The 18,335-nt window shown below is 36.4% G+C and overlaps 1 pseudogene; it reads left to right on the forward strand.

Moving 5' to 3' along the window:
- The first annotated feature begins 13,917 nt into the window (after positions 1-13,917).
- LOC100956194 lies at positions 13,918-14,509 on the forward strand (annotated as a pseudogene).
- The last annotated feature ends 3,826 nt before the right edge of the window (positions 14,510-18,335 follow it).

Below are 18,335 nucleotides of genomic sequence, written 5' to 3' on the forward strand. Positions count from 1 at the left end.
TCACAGCAACCTCCAGCTTTTGGGCTTAGCCAGTTCTCTTGCCTTAGCCTCATGAGTAGCTGGGACTACAGGTGTTGCCGTAATGCCTGGCTACCACATTGAGTTCTTACCACTTGTTGTAATTTAATGGTTTCAGCTGTCACCTTCTTCTTAGTTTTTTCTTTTTCTTTTTTTAAATTTAATTTTTTATTAAATCATAACTGTATACATTTATGAGGTACAATGTGATGATTTGATATACAATGTGGAATGTTTAAATCAAACTGATTAACATAACCATCACTTCACTTACTTATTTTTTGTGGTAAGACATTTATAATTTACTCTTAGTTATTTTGAAGTGTAACCTTGCATTATGTACCTTAGGGGAGATCCCACCAAATGCCCTTCCTCCTCCCTCCATTCCTCCTCTCCCTCCCCTCTGCTCTCCTTCCTCTCCCTTCCTTCTCACTGGATTATATTTGTGTTTTATCATTTGTATGAATATGCAAGTGTTTATATATTGGTTTCATAATAGCACTAAGTACATTGGATACTTTTTTCCATTTTTGATATCCTTTACTAAGAAGAATGTTTTCAAACTCCATCCACGTAAACATAAAAGATGTAAAGTCTCCATCTTTTTAAATTGCTGAATAGTATTTCATGGTATACATATACCACAACTTGTTGATCCATTCATGGATTGATGGGCATTTTGGACTGCTTTCACAACTTGGCAATTATAAATTGGGCTGAAATAAACATTCTGATGCAAATGTCTTTGTGGTAAAATGATTTTTGTTTTTCTGGGTAAATATCTAGTAATGCAATTGAGGGATCAAATGGAAAGTCAACTTTAATTCCTTAAGGATTCTCCATACTTCTTTCCAGAAAGGTTGTATTATTTTGCAATCCCACCAGCAGCGTAGAATTGTTCCCTTTTCTCCACATCTATGCCAACATCTGCAGTTTTGGGACTTGGTGATGTGGGATATTCTTACTAGAGTTAGGTGAGTTTTGATCTGCATTTCTTTGATGATTAAAGATGATGAGCATTTGTCTCTGTTTGTTGGCCATTTGTCTGTCATCTTCAAAGAAGTTTGTGTCCAACTCTCTTACCCACAATGAAATGGGATTATTTGTTCTTTTCTTCCTGATTAATTTGAGTTCTCTGTAGATTCTAGTTATCAGACATTTGTCAGAATCATAACATGCAAAAACCTTCTCCCATTCCAAAGGCTATTTGCTTTAGTTGTAGTGCTTTTAGCTGTGCATAAGATCAAATTCCAATAATTTATTTTTGGTATTGCTTCAATTGCCAAGGAATCTTCTTCATAAAATATTTACCCAGTCCTGGTATTCTCTTCTAGTATTTTTATAGTTTTGTGTCTTATTTATTTACTTATTTTTTATTAAATCATAGCTGTGTACATTAATGCAATCATGGGGTACAGTGTGGTATTTTCATATACACTTTGAAATACTCTCATCAAACTGGTTAATGTATCCTTCATGTCATTTTCTTAGTTATTAAGACATTCATATTCTGCTTTTAGAAGGATTCATTTGTACCCTTGTAAGATAAACCATAGAGGTGACCCCAACAATCACCCTCCCCCCACCCCCCCTTTCCCTCCTCCTCCCTCATCCCCATATTTTAAGGCTATAATTAGGTTATATCTTTCCTATGAAAGCTATAATTTAGTTTCAAATTAGGGCTGTGTACATTGGATACTTTCTCTTCCATTCTTGAGATACTTTACTAAGAAGAACATTTTCCAGCTCCATATAGTTTTGTGTCTTAAATTTAAATCTTTTATCCAGTGAGAGTTAATTTTTGTAAGTGCTGAGAGGTGTTGATCCAGTTTCAGTCTTCTATAGGTTGCTAGCCAGTTCTCCCAGCATAATTTGTAAAATAAGGATTCTTTTTCCCAGTGAATGTTTTTGTTAGACTTATGAAACATCAAATGATGGTATGTTTCTGGGTGCATCTCTAGATTCTCTAATCTATTCCATAAATCTACATCTCTATTTTTGTGCCAATACCATGCTGTTGATCACTTTAGATTTGTAGTATAACCTCAGGTCTGGAACAGTGATGCCTCCAGATTTCTTCTTATTTGTAAGTATTGTATTGTCTATTTTTTTTTTCTTATTCCATATGAAATAAAGTATTATTTTTTAAGTTATCTAAAGTATGACATTGGTGTTTTGATGGGGATTGCATTAAATTTCTAGATTGTTTTGGGTATGATGGACATTTTTTAAATTTTGATTCTTCCCAACCATAAGCATGGCATGTTTTTCCATTTTTTAACATCTTCTGCTGTTTCTTTTCTCAGGGTTTCATACTTCTCTTTATAGATATCTTTCATATCCTTTGTTAAATATATTCCCAGGTATTTCTTCTTTTATGGCACTACTGTAAAAGGAATAGAGTCCTTGACCATATTTTTAGGTAACTATTGTTGGTATATATAAAAGCTACCGATTTATAGCTATTGATTTTGTTTCCTGAGATACTGCTACATTGCTTGATCACTTTGAAGAGCTTTGTAGTCGAGTCCCTCCAGTTTTCCAAGTATAAGATCATGTCATCCACAAAGAGTGAGAGTTTGACCTCCTCTGTCCCCATTTGGATACCCTTGATTCCCTTCTCTTGCCTGATTGCAATGGATGGCTAAGACTTACAGTACTATGTCAAATAGCAGTTGTGACAATGGACATCCTTGTCTAGTTACAGCTCTAAGGGGAAATGTTTTAAATTTTCATCCATTCACATCCATGCCAGCATGTTCAGTTTCGAGATTTTGTGATATGGGCCATTGTCACTGGGGTTCGATCAGTGGTTCTCAAACTGTGGGTCACAACTGACAGAAGCTATATTAAAGGGCCATGGCTTTAGGAAGGTTGAGAACACTGAGTTAGATGATATCTCAGGATGGTTTTAGTGATGAGCATGTGGAGGAAAAGGAACACTTTCCTTTAAGGATGTGGAGAAAAAGAACACTTTTACACTTTTTACACTGCTGGTGGTACTGCAAACTAATACAACCTTTTTGGAAGGAAGTATGGAGTAACCTCAAAGAACTCAAGCTAGACCTCCCATTTGATCCTGCAATCCCATTACTGGGCATCTATCCAGAAGGAAAAAAAAGCCTTTTATTATAAGGATACTTGCACTAAACTGTTTATCACAAGCTCAATTTATAATTGCCAAAATGTGGAAACAGCATAAATGCCCCCCCAACCCAGGAATGAATTTATAAGCTGTGGTACACATATACCATAGAATATTATTCAGCCATTAAAAAATGGAGACTTTACAGCATTTGTATTAACCTGGATAGAAGTGGAACACATTATTCTTAGCAAAGCATCACAAGAGTGGAGAAGCATGAATTCTATGTATTCAGTTTTGATATGAGGACAATTGATGGCAATTAATGACATGGTGGGGGTGGGGAAAGGGGAGAGCACAGAGAGAGAGAGAGAAGGAGGGGGGGAAATAAAGAGCACAGAGAGGGATGGAGGGAAGGAGATGGGGTCTCAGTGTGTGACATATCTTGTACCCTCAATGAATCCCCATCAATAAAAAAAAATTTACTCCATTCCATATGATATTGGCTGTGAGTTTGGCATAGATGGCATCCATCAGTTTAAGAAATGTTCCATCAAAGCCTATTTTCTTAAGTATTCTAATCATGAAAGGATGCTGGATATCATCAAAAGCCTATTCTGCTTCAACTGATAGAATCATATGGTCTTTTAAAAATTTTATTTATGTGATGTATTGTATTTATAGATTAACTTATGTTGAACCAAACTTGGAACCCTGAGATAAAACCAACTTTATCATGGTATATAATTTTTTTGATGTGTTGTTGAATTCTGTTTGCTAGGATCATATTGAATATTTTGTATAAATATTTATTAATGGTATTGATCTATAGTTTTCTTTGTTGGTTCTTGTCCTGGTTTAGGGATCAAGGTGATATTTGCTTCATAGAATGTGTTGGGGAGTATTCCTTCATTTTCTATTTTTTGGAAAAGGTTATGTAATATAGATACTAGTTCCTCTTTGAAAGTTTGATAGCATTCTGAAGTGAAACCATCTGGTCCCAGATTTTTCTTTCTGGGGGGAAATTTTGTAGTCGATGCTATTTTAGTGCTTGATATAGATCTACTCAATATTTCTAATTATTTCTGGCTGAGTCTTGGAAGGTGGCATGCTGCCAGGTATTGGTCCATTTCCTCCAGATTTTTGTATATCTGAAAATAGAGTTTTGTGCAGTAAATCATAATGATTTTTAAAATTTCTGTAGTATCTGTTGTTATTTCTCCTTTTTTGTTTCTAATTGACAAGATTAGAGATTTTACTTTTTTGTTTCTGGTTAGGTTAGCCAAAGGTTTATCAATGTTATTAATGTTTTTTAAAAAACCATTTTTTTGGTTTTGATAATCCTCTGAATGATTTTTTTTGTTTGTTTTCAATTTCATTTAACCCTGCTCTAATTTTTGTTATTTATTTTATTCTGCTGGGTTTGGGGTTGGATTGATCTTCCTTTTTCAGTTGGTTAAGATGGCCTATTATGTCACTGACTCATTCTCTTTCTGTTTTCTTGATGAAGGCTTCTAATGCTATAAATTCCACCCTTAGGACTATTATTGCAGTATCCCATATGTTTTGATAGTTTCTGTCTTTATTATAATTTTATTCCAAAAATCTGATGGTTTCCTTCTTAATCTCATCTTTGTCCTAGCTATCATTCAGCCTAAGGTTATTTAGTTTCCATAAGTTTATTTGAGTATTAGGATTTCTGTTACTGTTGAGCTCAAATTTTATTCTGTGATGGTCCAAGAAGATGCAAGGAATAATTTCTATTCTTTTAAATTTGTTGAGGTTAGATTTGTGTTCCAAGGGATGATCAATTTTGGAAAATGATATGTGGGCTGATGAGAAGAATGTGTATTCAGCTTTATTAGGATGAAATGTCCTGTAGATGTCTCTTAAGTCCATTTTTTTAGGGTCAAGCTTACATCCATTATTGCTTTGTTTAGTTGCTTCTTGGAGGATCTATCCAGAACTGACAGAGGGGTGTTAAAATCTCCAACTATTATAGTGCCAGAAGATATCAAATTGTTTATGTCTGTTAGGATTTGCTTTAAAAATTGAAGAGCATTCTGATAGGGTACATAAATGTTAATTATCAAAATCTCTTCATGTTGAGTGTTTCCCTTGATAAATAAGTAGTATCCATCCTTATCTTTCCTTACATTTGTTGGTTTAAAACCTATTGTATCTGCAAATAATATTGTAACCTCAGATTTTTTCTGATTTTTATTTGCCTGTATTATGGATGTCCATACCTTTACTCCAAGTCTTTTTTTATCCTTTAAGGTAAGATGAGGCTCTTGCATGCAACAGATATCTGGTCTGAGTTGTTGTATACAGTTAGCCAACCTGTGCCTCTTTAAAGGCAATTCAACCAATTTACATTAATTGAGAGAATTGATAGATATGGTAGTGTTTTGGCCATCATGTTTTTCAAAAGTCCAGTGCATATTTTTAATTCTTTCACCATTGTGGAAGTTAGGTTTTGTTTGATAATTTCTGAGTTTATTTTGGATGTAAACCACTGTGCTCATCATTATGGAAAATGTGTCTGAGTATTTCCTGGAGAGCTCATCTAGTTATGGCAAATTTCTTCAGCATGTGGATGTCAGTAAAGTATTTGATTTCTTCATCACAAACGAAAGTCAGGTTAGCTGGATACAGGATCCTGGACTGAAAGTTGTTTTGTTTTAGAAGGGTGAAAGTTGATGACCATCCTCTTTTGTTTTGAAAAGTTTTGGCTGGAAGATCTGCAGTCATTCTAATATTTCTCCCTTTGTAGGTAATGCTTTTCTTACTCATGGCTGCTTGCAGTATTTTTTCCTTCATAGTAACTTTGGCAAAGTTAATTAAAATGTGTAATTAGGAGATGCTTTGTTTGGATTGAGTTGTTCTGGGGTCTGAAACAATCTACTCTCTGATTTTCTGTATCTCTTGCCAGGCCTAGAAAATTCTCCTCCATAATATCTTGGAGTAGAGCATCTATACCTTTAGGACCATCCTGTCTTCTTTCAGGAATCCTTATAATTCAAATGTTTAACCTTTTGGAATGGTCCCACAAGTCTCTCAGGGAATGTTCTGTTCTAATTTTCCATTTTTCTGCCTCTTTGAAAGCTTGGGATCATTCAAACCCCTTGTTTTCAATTTCTGAGATGCTTTCTTCTGCCTGCTCAACTCTATTACAGAGGAACTCTACTGTATTATGAAGCTTCTTGAATAACTTTCTCATTTCCTTGAGCTCTGCTATTTCTTTTCTCATTATTCCCATATCCTTAGTGATTTGTCTTGACATTTGTTAATTTCATGAGACAATTTTTGAACTTCTCTTTGGATTTCTATTTCCATATTTTCCTCCATATATTCATCTGAATTCATCTAGAATTCACTCTAAATTCTATTTCTGACATTTCAGCTATTTCCCTATCAATGACATCTTCTGTTGTATCTCTTTTGTTATTCTTTGGAGGCGGTGGTGATCTACTCTGATTATTCATGTTGCCAGAGTTTTTCCTCTGGTTCCTTCCCATAAGTATTTTCCACAAATTGGCAATTAAAACTGGTAAGGTGAGATTATATTGGGAGCCTCAGGAACTGGCTTTTCCTCTATAGTCTTGCAAAGTTCCCTTTCAGAGCTGCTGCCAAAGACTCTGAAGACCTGCTTTGTGAGATAACGCAAGCTGGCTCTGTCTTAAATTCAGCCAGCTCTATGCAAGCCCTAAGATGTATCAGGCTGGAAAGTCAGCTGGGGAAAGGTACAAACACTTGTGGTGCCTCAACCCCCACCAGCAACAACTAGAAGAGGAGAATCTGTCCTTCTCTACAAAACAACCACTGCTCAACCCTTGAGGGTTCCTGGGTGGACAGCTGAGGTCAAGAGTTCTAATCAGATTGTCCCAGACACTACAATCACTGCTCATAAGGAAGAGTTCAAAGAGTCTCAAGCAGCTAGATAGTAGGAATTTACAGGCAGTTTCATCCAGAAAACCCAAGAGGCTGGAGCCTTAGCCCCTCCCTGTGAGTAAGGGAGTGTTGGGTGGTAATTTCTCACAGGGAGCGCCAGACAGCTTGGCTGTGGGTGGAAGCTCGCTCCTGGAATTATACGAAAGCAAGAAATGACTACAAGCTTTCAGATGGCCTGTAGCAAATCATCTTTATTCACGACTACCTTTAATAGTGAGCTAGTCATGTATACCACATTGATCAATTATCTTAACCTTCTCTGTTCTTATCTTAGACTATAGAAAAGACAGAAAGTCCGGGAAAGTAAGATAACCATCTTAAGACTAGCCTCAAGCTATTCCTCTGAAGACCTAAAGCAACCCTGCATTATCTGACTTCCTTTGTCAAAGTTAAAGGTCAGGACAAACAGAGAAATAAAACTTTTTTCTTCCATGTACTCAATTAAGTTTCCAAGAAAAAGGCTCAATTAAGTTTCCAAGAAACAGGCTCAATGACGCTATTTTCTTGTGGTTTTGGAAGCCACTCACTTTTATGATGGAGGTTTTCACTCACATCAACCTTTGAGATATGTCTCCTATACAGACGGACCATCAACCCTTATCTGGAAGGCTGACTGACTACATGGTCAGAGTTCCATGCAGGAGGTTGTTATCACCTTGCCTGCAAGCTCTGCCATGCTCTCCCAGGCAGCAAGACTTCTACAAAATGCACAATACTTACAAGTCTTTTTGCTCAGTTTCTGGAATTAAAAAAACACATTTCATTTAACTAGAATAATGTGGGCATTCTTCCCACCAGGGAGTCAGGAAAGTTCACTTACCAAAGTTAGAACAAAGGCATAAGGTCGGCACCTGTGGCTCATTGAGTAGAGCACTGGCCCCATATACCAAGGGTGGCAGGTTCAAACCCGGCCCTGGCCAAATTGTAACAAAAAAATAGCTGGGCATTGTTCGCGGGTGCCTGTAGTCCCAGCTACTTGGGAGGCTGAGGCAAGAGAATCGCCTAAGCCCAGGAGTTGGAGGTTGCTGTGAGCTGTGACTTCACAGCACTCTACCAAGAGCAATAAAGTGAGACTCTATCTCTTAAAAAAAAAAAAAAAGAGCAGAGGCATCAGTACCTCGAGGTCCACCACACACCATCAACACAAGTCCCTCTCTCCCCCTGCTGTCCCTTTCTCCCTGTGTCTCTCTCACTGTGCATCTCTCTCTCCCAGTGCCCTCTTGCTTCCACATGAGGTACTGTTTCTGCACTCCTGTTCAGCAGCCCACACAATACCTGGGACTCTCAGGAATTCACCAAGGACTCCTGGTTCTGTAGAGGGTGGACCTGTAGACTGCCAGGTGGTGGGGAAGGGTGAACAGTGTGTTCAGAATTGCAGGGAAAATGTTTGTTCACTTTTATGCTGGACAGGATGATGCTTAGGCTCACAGGTAGGACCTCTCTCAGGACAGGAGACTGAGGGTTAGCAGCTCTCTCCTGTGGGGTAAAGTGAAAGGTTCATTGTTCCCTGTTCACTTGCCAAGAGCCCACAATTGGCCTCTGGCTTGGGAGAGAGGTCATCTGTCCTCTTGGCAATGGGCTTTGTGCCTAGAATTTGTTTTCTTGGGTCTTCTTTCTTGGAGTCACAGCTTGCTGCATCAGAGATGATGTGCACTTGTCTATCTTCTATCTATGCTTAGCTCCCCATCTTCAGCTTCACTGGATCTGCTTCTATCCAGCACCTCTCCACCCAGACAGGAGCCTCTGGTGAAAGCTCCTGCTAGTTGGCCATCATCCCCTTCCTGTTAGTTTTTGTCATTAGCAGAAAGCTGGGATTTTAAATTTTATTGATAGATTCTTTTGTAAATCCAGCTCATGCAACATTATCAGCCTTGTTCTGTATTAACATGAATGCAACAGTTTGAATGTTTTACCTATTACTTGACAGATTAACCACAAAGCTGAGTTACCTAACAACTTTCGTTAAGAAGAATTACTAATAAAATTAAAAGTAGAAAAGAAGACAATAAAAAGAACAGAAGTTTTAATAAAGTGGAAAACCTTAATGAAATGATTAATTTTCTCAAAAATATAAATTGCCAAGTTTGAGTCAGGAATAATTCAAAAGTATAATCACAACAATATGGAAAAAGTGAAAAATATTATGAAATCATTATTTTTAGCATATCTCTGGAATAAGTAATTCTTTGAAGCTTCAAAGGATGTGTAATGCTAATCCTGCATGATATTTACACACAGAGAAAAAAGGATAACACTATATTCTACTTGACTTTGAAACTTAAAAGATCCTGATGACAAAACTTGACAAAGAGAAAAACAAATTCTGAGCCAATATCATTTAGGAATATATATATATAAAGAAAATATCGGCATCCCAAATTCAACTTTACATAAAAATATCATCTGTCATGACCTAGTAGGGTTTATTTTAGGAAATATGGGTGATTAAATTTTAGGGAATCTATTATATAATTCATCAGTGCAAATTATTAAAAGAGAAAATTTTATCATCCCAGTATAATCCCAGGAAGTTATTTCCAAAGAATACTTCTAAGAAAATTCAACAAGAAAAATACTTACTTTAAAAATTAAGCAGTACCTACCTTGATCATATCATACTTAATGATAAAGCATTTATGAGATTGCCTTTAAAAATCGTGAACAAGATAAGGATAGCTTCTGGTTTTCATTTCAGAAGGAAATATACTAAGGATTCCTAAGTCTTCTAATCTCTTCCAACCATCAGTTGCTGATATAGTTACTCATGCTACCCTTAGTTTGTACACATGTATATGATAGGCAAGCTGATACTTAAATTTTAAAGTGTTGTGGCTTCTACCAGGCTGTGCTAGCATGCTTGGAGGATGCATGAATCTGAAGGTTGTGTATAACTTTGCCTGTGAGATGGTTTACCTACAAGTACGAAGAGAATATGTCAAGAAGGAAGTCTATTAAAGTTCAATGTTATAAACCAGATACATTAGATAAAAAGAGAATAGTGATGCAATAGTGTGGATAAGGAAAGAGGACTTGAAATGAGAGATCCTTTTCTATTAATTTAGACTAAGTATTAGTTAGAATAGTGCAGGTTCTACTATGGTAACAAGTTAACTTTGAAATCTTAGATATGTAAAGTAACAAAAGTTTATTTCTCACATATGAGAAATACATGTTCAGTGAAGATTGATTGTCAATTTCAATAACATTTCTTTGGAAATAGAAACTGTCATGTGGCTTTTTAGAATAAGAAAATGGAATATTTGTAAAATATTACTGTGTATTAACAAAGCCCAAAATTATTCTTCCTTCCTGATAGTCAGATTTTAACCAGTATATGAATGAAATCACACTGGCTGGCAGAGGGAAAATCAGAAAAACTGAGTGATCATAAATTCAATTATTTCTTTCTCTAGGTATTTGTGACCTCCCAGGTGTTAGTAATGAATTGAGATTTGAAATATAAATACCAAATATAATCAAGGATTATGTTATCTTGACCAACATTAACTGCTTATAAATAAGCCATATGGGATATCACCATTATCTATAAGTTGAAATGAACCTAGATACTGAAAGAGGAATGAATGTAGTTATGTGGGGGGTTTTTTGTTGTTGTTTGTTTATAATTTATTGTTGGGGATTCATTGAGGGTACAAGAAACCAGGTTTCACTGATCACATTTGTTAGGTAAAGTCCCTCTTATAATCGTATTTTGCCCCCCAAAAGTGTGGCACACACCAACACCCCACCCCCCCTCCGTAGTTATGTGTTTTTAATTATAGTAATAGTATTACAGTAACAGTTTTTACTTGTATTCATTTTTTATGGCTGCCTAATGAATTATCACAAACTCAGTGGCTTAAAACACTACAAGTCTAGGTCGGTACCTGTGGCTCAAAGAGCAGGGCGCTGGCCCCATATGCTGGAGGTGGCGGGTTCAAACCTAGTCCCAGCCAAAAACTGCAAAAAAACAAAAAACAAACAACAACAAAAGAATCACTACAAGTCTAGCATGTTACTTGTTCCATGTGTTAGGATTGAAAAAATGGCTTAACTGTGTCCTCTGCTCAAGGCATCACTGGTTTGACATTGATGTGTTGACTAGGGCTATAGTCTCGTCTGGAGTTTGAAGTTCACTCCTAGGATCACCTGTAATTGACAGAATTCATTTCCATGGAACTCTTTGAGATCCCTGAGAGGTATAGCTTAGTACTCCAGACCCATCTAAGAGTTTACCTAGTACGTAATAATATTTGTTGAGTGAGTATTTTGTGTCAGACATAATGATAAGCATTTTATATGCCTTATTTCATTATTTTATTTCACAAACTCCTATGAAAAGGTATTATTAGTCCTATTAGAGAGATGAAAATCAAATATCCTGAAGCAACTGGCAATCTTCAACTGCTGAGCCAGAATTAGTCCCTGGTTTTGTTAGACTCAAGTCAATTGGCTTCACCTCTACACGTTGTCTTTCCTTTTATTGCCATCTGCTTAGCAGAGTAACGGTCAGCTGTACCCAAAACTATCATAGCTTAGGCATGACATTGGTGTTGGGGGCTTTGTCTTTTCTCTGTGCACCATTTTGAACAAATCTTTGTGTACACAAATTCTTTAAAGTGTTCTTTTTTTTTTTTTTGTTACAACCTAGTGCTTCTGGCCTTAAAGCTATTCCGTTTCCTTGAGGGGGTTTTGTTATCCTGATTTGGTTCACCAGTTTTTAATGTCAGAGTTTAACTTCCTCAAAGCTAGTTTATTTCACCTGTAGATACTTTGCAGAAAGAGACATAAAAAAGAGTTGGGAACCAGAGAGTCTACTTCTAAAAATTTTCATTTTCAGTTTTTTTATATGACAGAAATATTATAGGCACCATTCTCTGAGACAGGAAGATATCTTCTTAAGTAGAGTTGTTTTTCATCTAAAGTTCTGAAAATCTCAGCTTTACAATGTATGTCCTCCCCTTTAATATTTGGGGAGAAGGGGAGAATAAATTTCAACAAGGGTAAGTTCTTTTCAAAGTATGTATCCCTTTCACACAGTTTCACACTCTAAGAAGGATTTTTGTTGTTGTCGTTCACCCCTCACTCACCTTTGTATCCTCAAATTGCTGCTGGAGTGAGTGACCTTACTGATGAAAATAGATACCATGCTTTGTGTATATTGATGTTGAAAATTATTTGACAACAATTGGTCTTGAAATTAAGAAATACACTAGAATCTGATTCAACTTTTAAATGGGAAATACTGCATAGATTAATAGTTGCTATTGTTGCTTTTGTTGTAGGACTGATCATGTCTGAAAGTGTGGTACAAAGATATTCCTATGTGACTTTGACTTTGCAAAGGAAAAGGTTGGTGAGAAAGTCTTGGAGCTAGACTCATCCAGTTTTGGAGTTTCTGGAGGAGCATCCTAGCTATAGCTCCCCAGTGAGAAACACAGACTTTAACCACAGGCCTCCCTGAGTTGGACTCAACATAATAGGAAGAAAATGAGGAACAGGGTGGTTTATAAACAGTTAGCTACTCTAAAAATGTACATTAGGTGGTTTAGCTACCTTGAATGTTACATGAAGTTTGGAGCTTTTCATTGTATAGAATGAAGTAAATGTTGGATAATTTACGTTGAATTATTTGGATGGAGATAATATTACTTTTGGTACAAGAACAAAATGAAGAGAAGGCATGGCTTCTCTTTGGAGCTAGACTGCATGGATTCTAGTCCTTTCACTTACTGGATGTGTAACCGGAACAAATTACTTAACCTCTGTGTTCTTTAATCTATAAAATGAGAATAATGGTAGCATCTACTTAATAGGGTTATGTGAGGATCAAATGTATTAATGTCTGTCAAAGTACTCAGCATAGTGCCCACCACATAGTAATTAATCAATGTTAGCTATGAACATACTGCCATTAGTGTAGCAAGACAATAGAATCAGGCATACTTTGAAAAATAGAGAATAGCTTAGGCGTGACTGCTGGACTTAGCATATAAGGTTGGATAAGGTCACTTGAAATATTTCACCATGCAACATTTATAAATTACTTTGAGGCCAGAAGGGAAACATCTGAAAAAAATTCTCAGGAAGGTGCAGACCATTTCCAAGAATAATTCTTAAAAGGGGAGAAAAATTCCAACATCCAGAAAAAGACTATAAACTCATAAGTACATTGGGTTAACTCAAGGGAGAAAAATGATGAAAAGTGATTCACAGGGTCTAATCTCTAAGGGGAGTTGGAGAGTTTCCATTCCCTCTGACACTTCAGAAAGAGCAACTTAGATACAGGAAGATATTAAATAGAGCCCTCAATCACATAAGACTAGAACACTGGAGAAGGGTTCATTTTCCGTGGGAAAGATATACATAATATAAGTGAAAGTGAATTTGCACCAAATACTTTATAAAGCAAGTAGAGAAAGAAATAAATGCACTGCACCTAGAAACAACTTAAATGGGTTCACTTGACCCTTCTCCCAGACCTCTGTAGGCCCACTTTCATAACTTTCTCGCACTGTTCCCTTTTTTCACTAGAATTTGTGGTGTGTGTTAAGAGAGCCTGGGAGAAACTGAGATGTCACCAAGAGCCTTGGCGTGCTCAGAGGAAAGAGTAGTAAGATGCCTTGTGTGCAAAGCTCATACCAATTTCATCTGTACAACCTTCTCTTCAGCAGAGGAGACCTGAGAGAAATTTAGATCCAAAGCACCAGCTCAGAATAAGGGGCATGTATATGTTTAGGGTATAATATATAGATTACAAATGCAGAATTAATTAATGATTTGTGCCTTAAGTTTTTTAGGTCCAAGTATCTTCTTTTTACATTAAAAATTCTAATACCCTCTCTTGTCCCTGGTCCAAGATGGTGGATGAAGCTACCCGGCATGTGGTGTCTGAGATCCCGGTGCTGAAGACTAACGCTGGACCCCGAGATCGGGAGTTGTGGGTGCACCGACTGAAGGAGGAATACCAATCTCTTATTTGATATGTGGAAAACAACAAGAATGAGGACAATGATTGGTTCCGACTGGAGTCCAACAAGGAAGGGACTCTGTGCTTTGGAAAATGCTAGTACATCCATGACCTTCTGAAATATGAGTTTGACATTGAGTTTGATATTGCTATCACATATCCTAGTACTGCTCCAGAAATTGCAGTCCCTGAGCTGGATGGAAAGACAGCAAAGATGTCACCTGTAGGGGTGGCAAAATATGCCTGACTGATCACTTCAAGCCTTTGTGGGCCAGGAATGTGCCTAAGTTTGGATTAGCTCATCTCATGGCTCTTGGGCTAGGTCCATGGCTGGCAGTGGAAATCCCTGATCTGATTCAGAAGGGCGTGATCCAGCACAAAGAGAAATGCAACCAATGAAGGAGCAGGCCACTGAGACTGGGCCAAGGGACCTTTGATGGGCAGCCTTCCTCTTTTCCTGTGTACCTCACTTATCTACCTGCTTCCCCCTACACCCTATACCCCTAGTTGTTAGTAAGTAGCTAAGCAGGCCTAGCTGGAAAGAAAAAAAAAAACAAAACCCTGAACAGTATTGCTATTGAGTTCCTAAGGCTGCACAGAGAAGAGACTGGATGGACTGGGCCTTGGAAAGTCAAGAGGCAATTTGTATCCCCTCCCCATGTAGAGCAATGTGAGACCCTGGAGGCACAGGGAGTAGCTGAAAGTGCATACATAGCATTTTTGGTTCTGGATACAACCCATTAATAAAAGCTGCTTCCTCTGGTTAAAAAAAAAATTTTTTTAATACCACTTTTAGCATTGTTGTAAAATTTCTCCTCAATGCAATCTGTGTAGAGATAACATAGATGGCTGCCAGCCAAAACTGCCTTCTCTCCAATTACTTTTTAGATAAAACTTTTTGGTGAAGTGTAACAGGTAAAAAATATAGAAGTCATGAGTGTACAACATACACCTCTGTAACCTGGATAGAAAAAGGGAACACTGAGCAGCAGGGAAGCCCCTCTTGTGACCCACCTGGGAGCCTGAATGAAGCCTGTCTTGTCCCATAGGCTGCTTTGGACACCTCTCCACCCAGCTCATCCCCCTGTGTCCCTTTTCTGTGACTACTAAGACGACCTCATCTGCACCTGCTCTGTCCAGTATAGCAGCCACCAGCCAGATGTGGCTACTGAGCATTGAAGGGTGGCTAACACGAATGAAGAGATACCTAGCTGTAAAATATCACTGCAACAAGTATGAAAAAGTGTGAAACATAGATATTTTTAAGTTATTGATAACATATTAGAATAACATTTAGATTTATAAGGTTTTATAACGATATTATTAAAACTAATTTTGGCTATTTTTCTTTACTCTTTTACTGTATATTTGGTAATTTAAAATTATATATATTTAAGGCATATAATCTGATGATGTGATGTGCATGTGCATTGTGAAATAATCACCACTATCAAACTAATTAGCATTCATCACCTCAAATAGTTGCCACATTTTTTATGTGTGGTGATAACATTTGCTACCCTCTTAGCAGATTTCAAATATACAAAAAAATTGTGAATGATAGTCACATGGTTGTACATTACATTTCCAGGGTGTATCTTGCTCTAGCTAAAACTCTGTAGCCTTGATCCAGGTCTCCCAACTTCCCCCTCAGCCCAGCCATTGCTAATACCATTCTATTCTCAGCTTCCATGAGTTTCACTTGTTTAGACTCCACATATAAGTGAGATCAGGCAGTATGCATCTTTCTGCGTCTGGCTTATTTCACTTAGCATAATGTCCTCTAGTCTCATCCATGTTGACACATTGATATAAATGGCAAGGTTTCTTTTTCTTTTTTTTCTTTTTTGAGTCAGGCTTGATGATATACCTTTGTGTGTGTGTGTGTGTATACACATAGATATGTCCATATATGAAGCCTGTCCAGAAAGTATCCAACCATGTTCCATACCTAGATATGTGGCAAAAAAAGAAAAAGAAAATACCCAACCATGTAATATGAATATCCATGACATACATGCCTGGATATTTTCTGGACAAATCTATACACACACACATACACATATGTGTATATCTCACATTTTCTTTATCAATTTATCAATGGATATTTTAGATTATTGTCATGTTGTGCATAATACTGAATTGGACATGGTAATGGCTATTATCTCTGAGATTTTGGTTTCTGTTGGACATATACTCAACAGTGAGCTTCCTGAAGCATATGGAAGTTCTATTTTTAAGTTTATGAGGAACCTTCATGCTGTTTGCCACAACAGCTGTACCAATTACATTCTCACCAATAGTAAACAGGGTTCCATTTTCTCCACATCTTCACCAAAACTTACCTTGTCTCTTTCTGATAATAACCACTGTACCAAATGTGAGATGAAATCCTGTGGGTTTTATTTGCATTTTGTTGATAATTAGTGATGCTGAGCACCTTTTAATGTGCCTGTTAGCCTTCTGTATATCTTTTCTTGAGAAATGTCTATTCAGGTTCTTTTCCCATTTTTAAAATCACATTAATTGGATATTTTTGCTATTGAGTTGTCTGACATCCTTATATATTTTGGATTATTAACACCTTATCAGGTATATAGTTTGCAAATGCTTTGTCCCATTTTAAATATTGTCTCTTTACTTTGTTGATTACTTCTTTGGCTTTGCAGAAACTTTTCAGTGTGATGTAATCACATTTGCCTATTTTTTTCTTTTGTTGCTTACACCTTTGTTGTCATATCCAAGAACGACTGCCAAATCTAATCTTGTCAAATTTTTGCCATGTTATCTTCTAAGAGTTTTAAAAATTTTAGATCTTTCATTTAGGTCTTTGATATATTTTGAGTTGTTTTTGCACATAGAATTAGGTAAGAATCCTAACCCTTCTGCATATGAAATTCAATTTTTAAACACTATTTATTGAAAAGAACAGTTTTTTTCCAATTTGGGTTCATGGCACCCTTTCAAAAATCAGTTGACTGTAGCTGTGTGGATTTATTTCTGCTCTCTTTATTCTGTTCCATTGGTCTATATATTTGTTTTTGTGCCAGTGCCATGCAGTTTTGATTACTGTAGCTATACAATGTATTTTGAAATAAGGAAATGTGATACCTCCAGATTTGCCTTTTTTACTCCACATTGCTTTGACTAATTTGGACTCTTCTGTAGTTCCATATGCATTTTAGAAAATTTTTTTCTATTTATATACAAAATGCTTTTGGATTTTGTTAGAGATTGCATTGAGAATCTGTAGATTACTTCTGTTAGTATGGGCATTTTAATGATGTTAATGCTTCCAGTTAATGAACACAGGAAATCTTTATATATACATATATATATAGAGAGAGAGAGATAGATAGATAGATATAGATATAGATATTTTAATATATAAAGATATATATATATTTTTAATATATAAATATATATATATATTTTTGGCCACGGCTGGGTTTGAACCCGCCACCTCCACCTCCAGAATACGGGGTGGGCGCCTTACTCCTTGAGCCACAGGCACGGCCCAAGTCTTTCTATTTTTCTGGGTCTTCCTCAATTTTTTTCATCAATGTTGTATAATTTTCAATGTGCAAGTCTTTCAACTCTTTGCTTAAATTTATTCTTAAGTATTTTATCATTATTTTTGCTAACATTAATGAAATTGTTTCCCTAGTTTTCTTTTTGGAAATCTCATTGTCTTTACATAGAAACATGCTGGATTTTTTTTTATACTGATTTAGTAGCCTACAGCTTTACTAAATTTGTCTATACGTTCTAACAATTTTTTTTGTTGTTAGTGGTGAATCTTTAGGGTTATCTATATATCTGAGCATGCCATCTGCAAACAGAGACAATTTTACTCTTCCTTTTGGTCTGAATACGTTTTATTTATTTTTCTTATCTAATGTCCAGGGCTTGGACTTCCAGTACTTTGTTGAAAAGAAAGGGTGAGAGCAGGCATTCTTGGCTGGATGGGATCTTAGAGAGAAACTTCAGTTTTTCTCATTGATTATAATGTTGGCTGTTGGCTTTCTTATAGAGGCTTGACTGTGTTGATAAAATTGCCCTGATAAAATCCTATTATAGCTATTTTGTTTAGAGTTGTAATCATCAAAGGGTGTTGAACTTTGTTCGTATTAATTGAAATAATCATGTGATTTATCCCTATCAGATTGTTAACTTGTTGTGTTGATGGATTTGCATATTTTAAACAATCCCACTTAGTCATGCTATATGATACTTTTAATGTGTTGAATTTGATTTGCTGGGTTTTTATCCAGGATTTTTGCATTTATGTTCATCAGGGACATTGGT

The sequence above is a fragment of the Otolemur garnettii genome, unplaced genomic scaffold, assembly GCF_000181295.1.
Source record: "Otolemur garnettii isolate 467f Iridium unplaced genomic scaffold, OtoGar3 scaffold00078, whole genome shotgun sequence".
Taxonomy (NCBI): domain Eukaryota; kingdom Metazoa; phylum Chordata; class Mammalia; order Primates; family Galagidae; genus Otolemur; species Otolemur garnettii.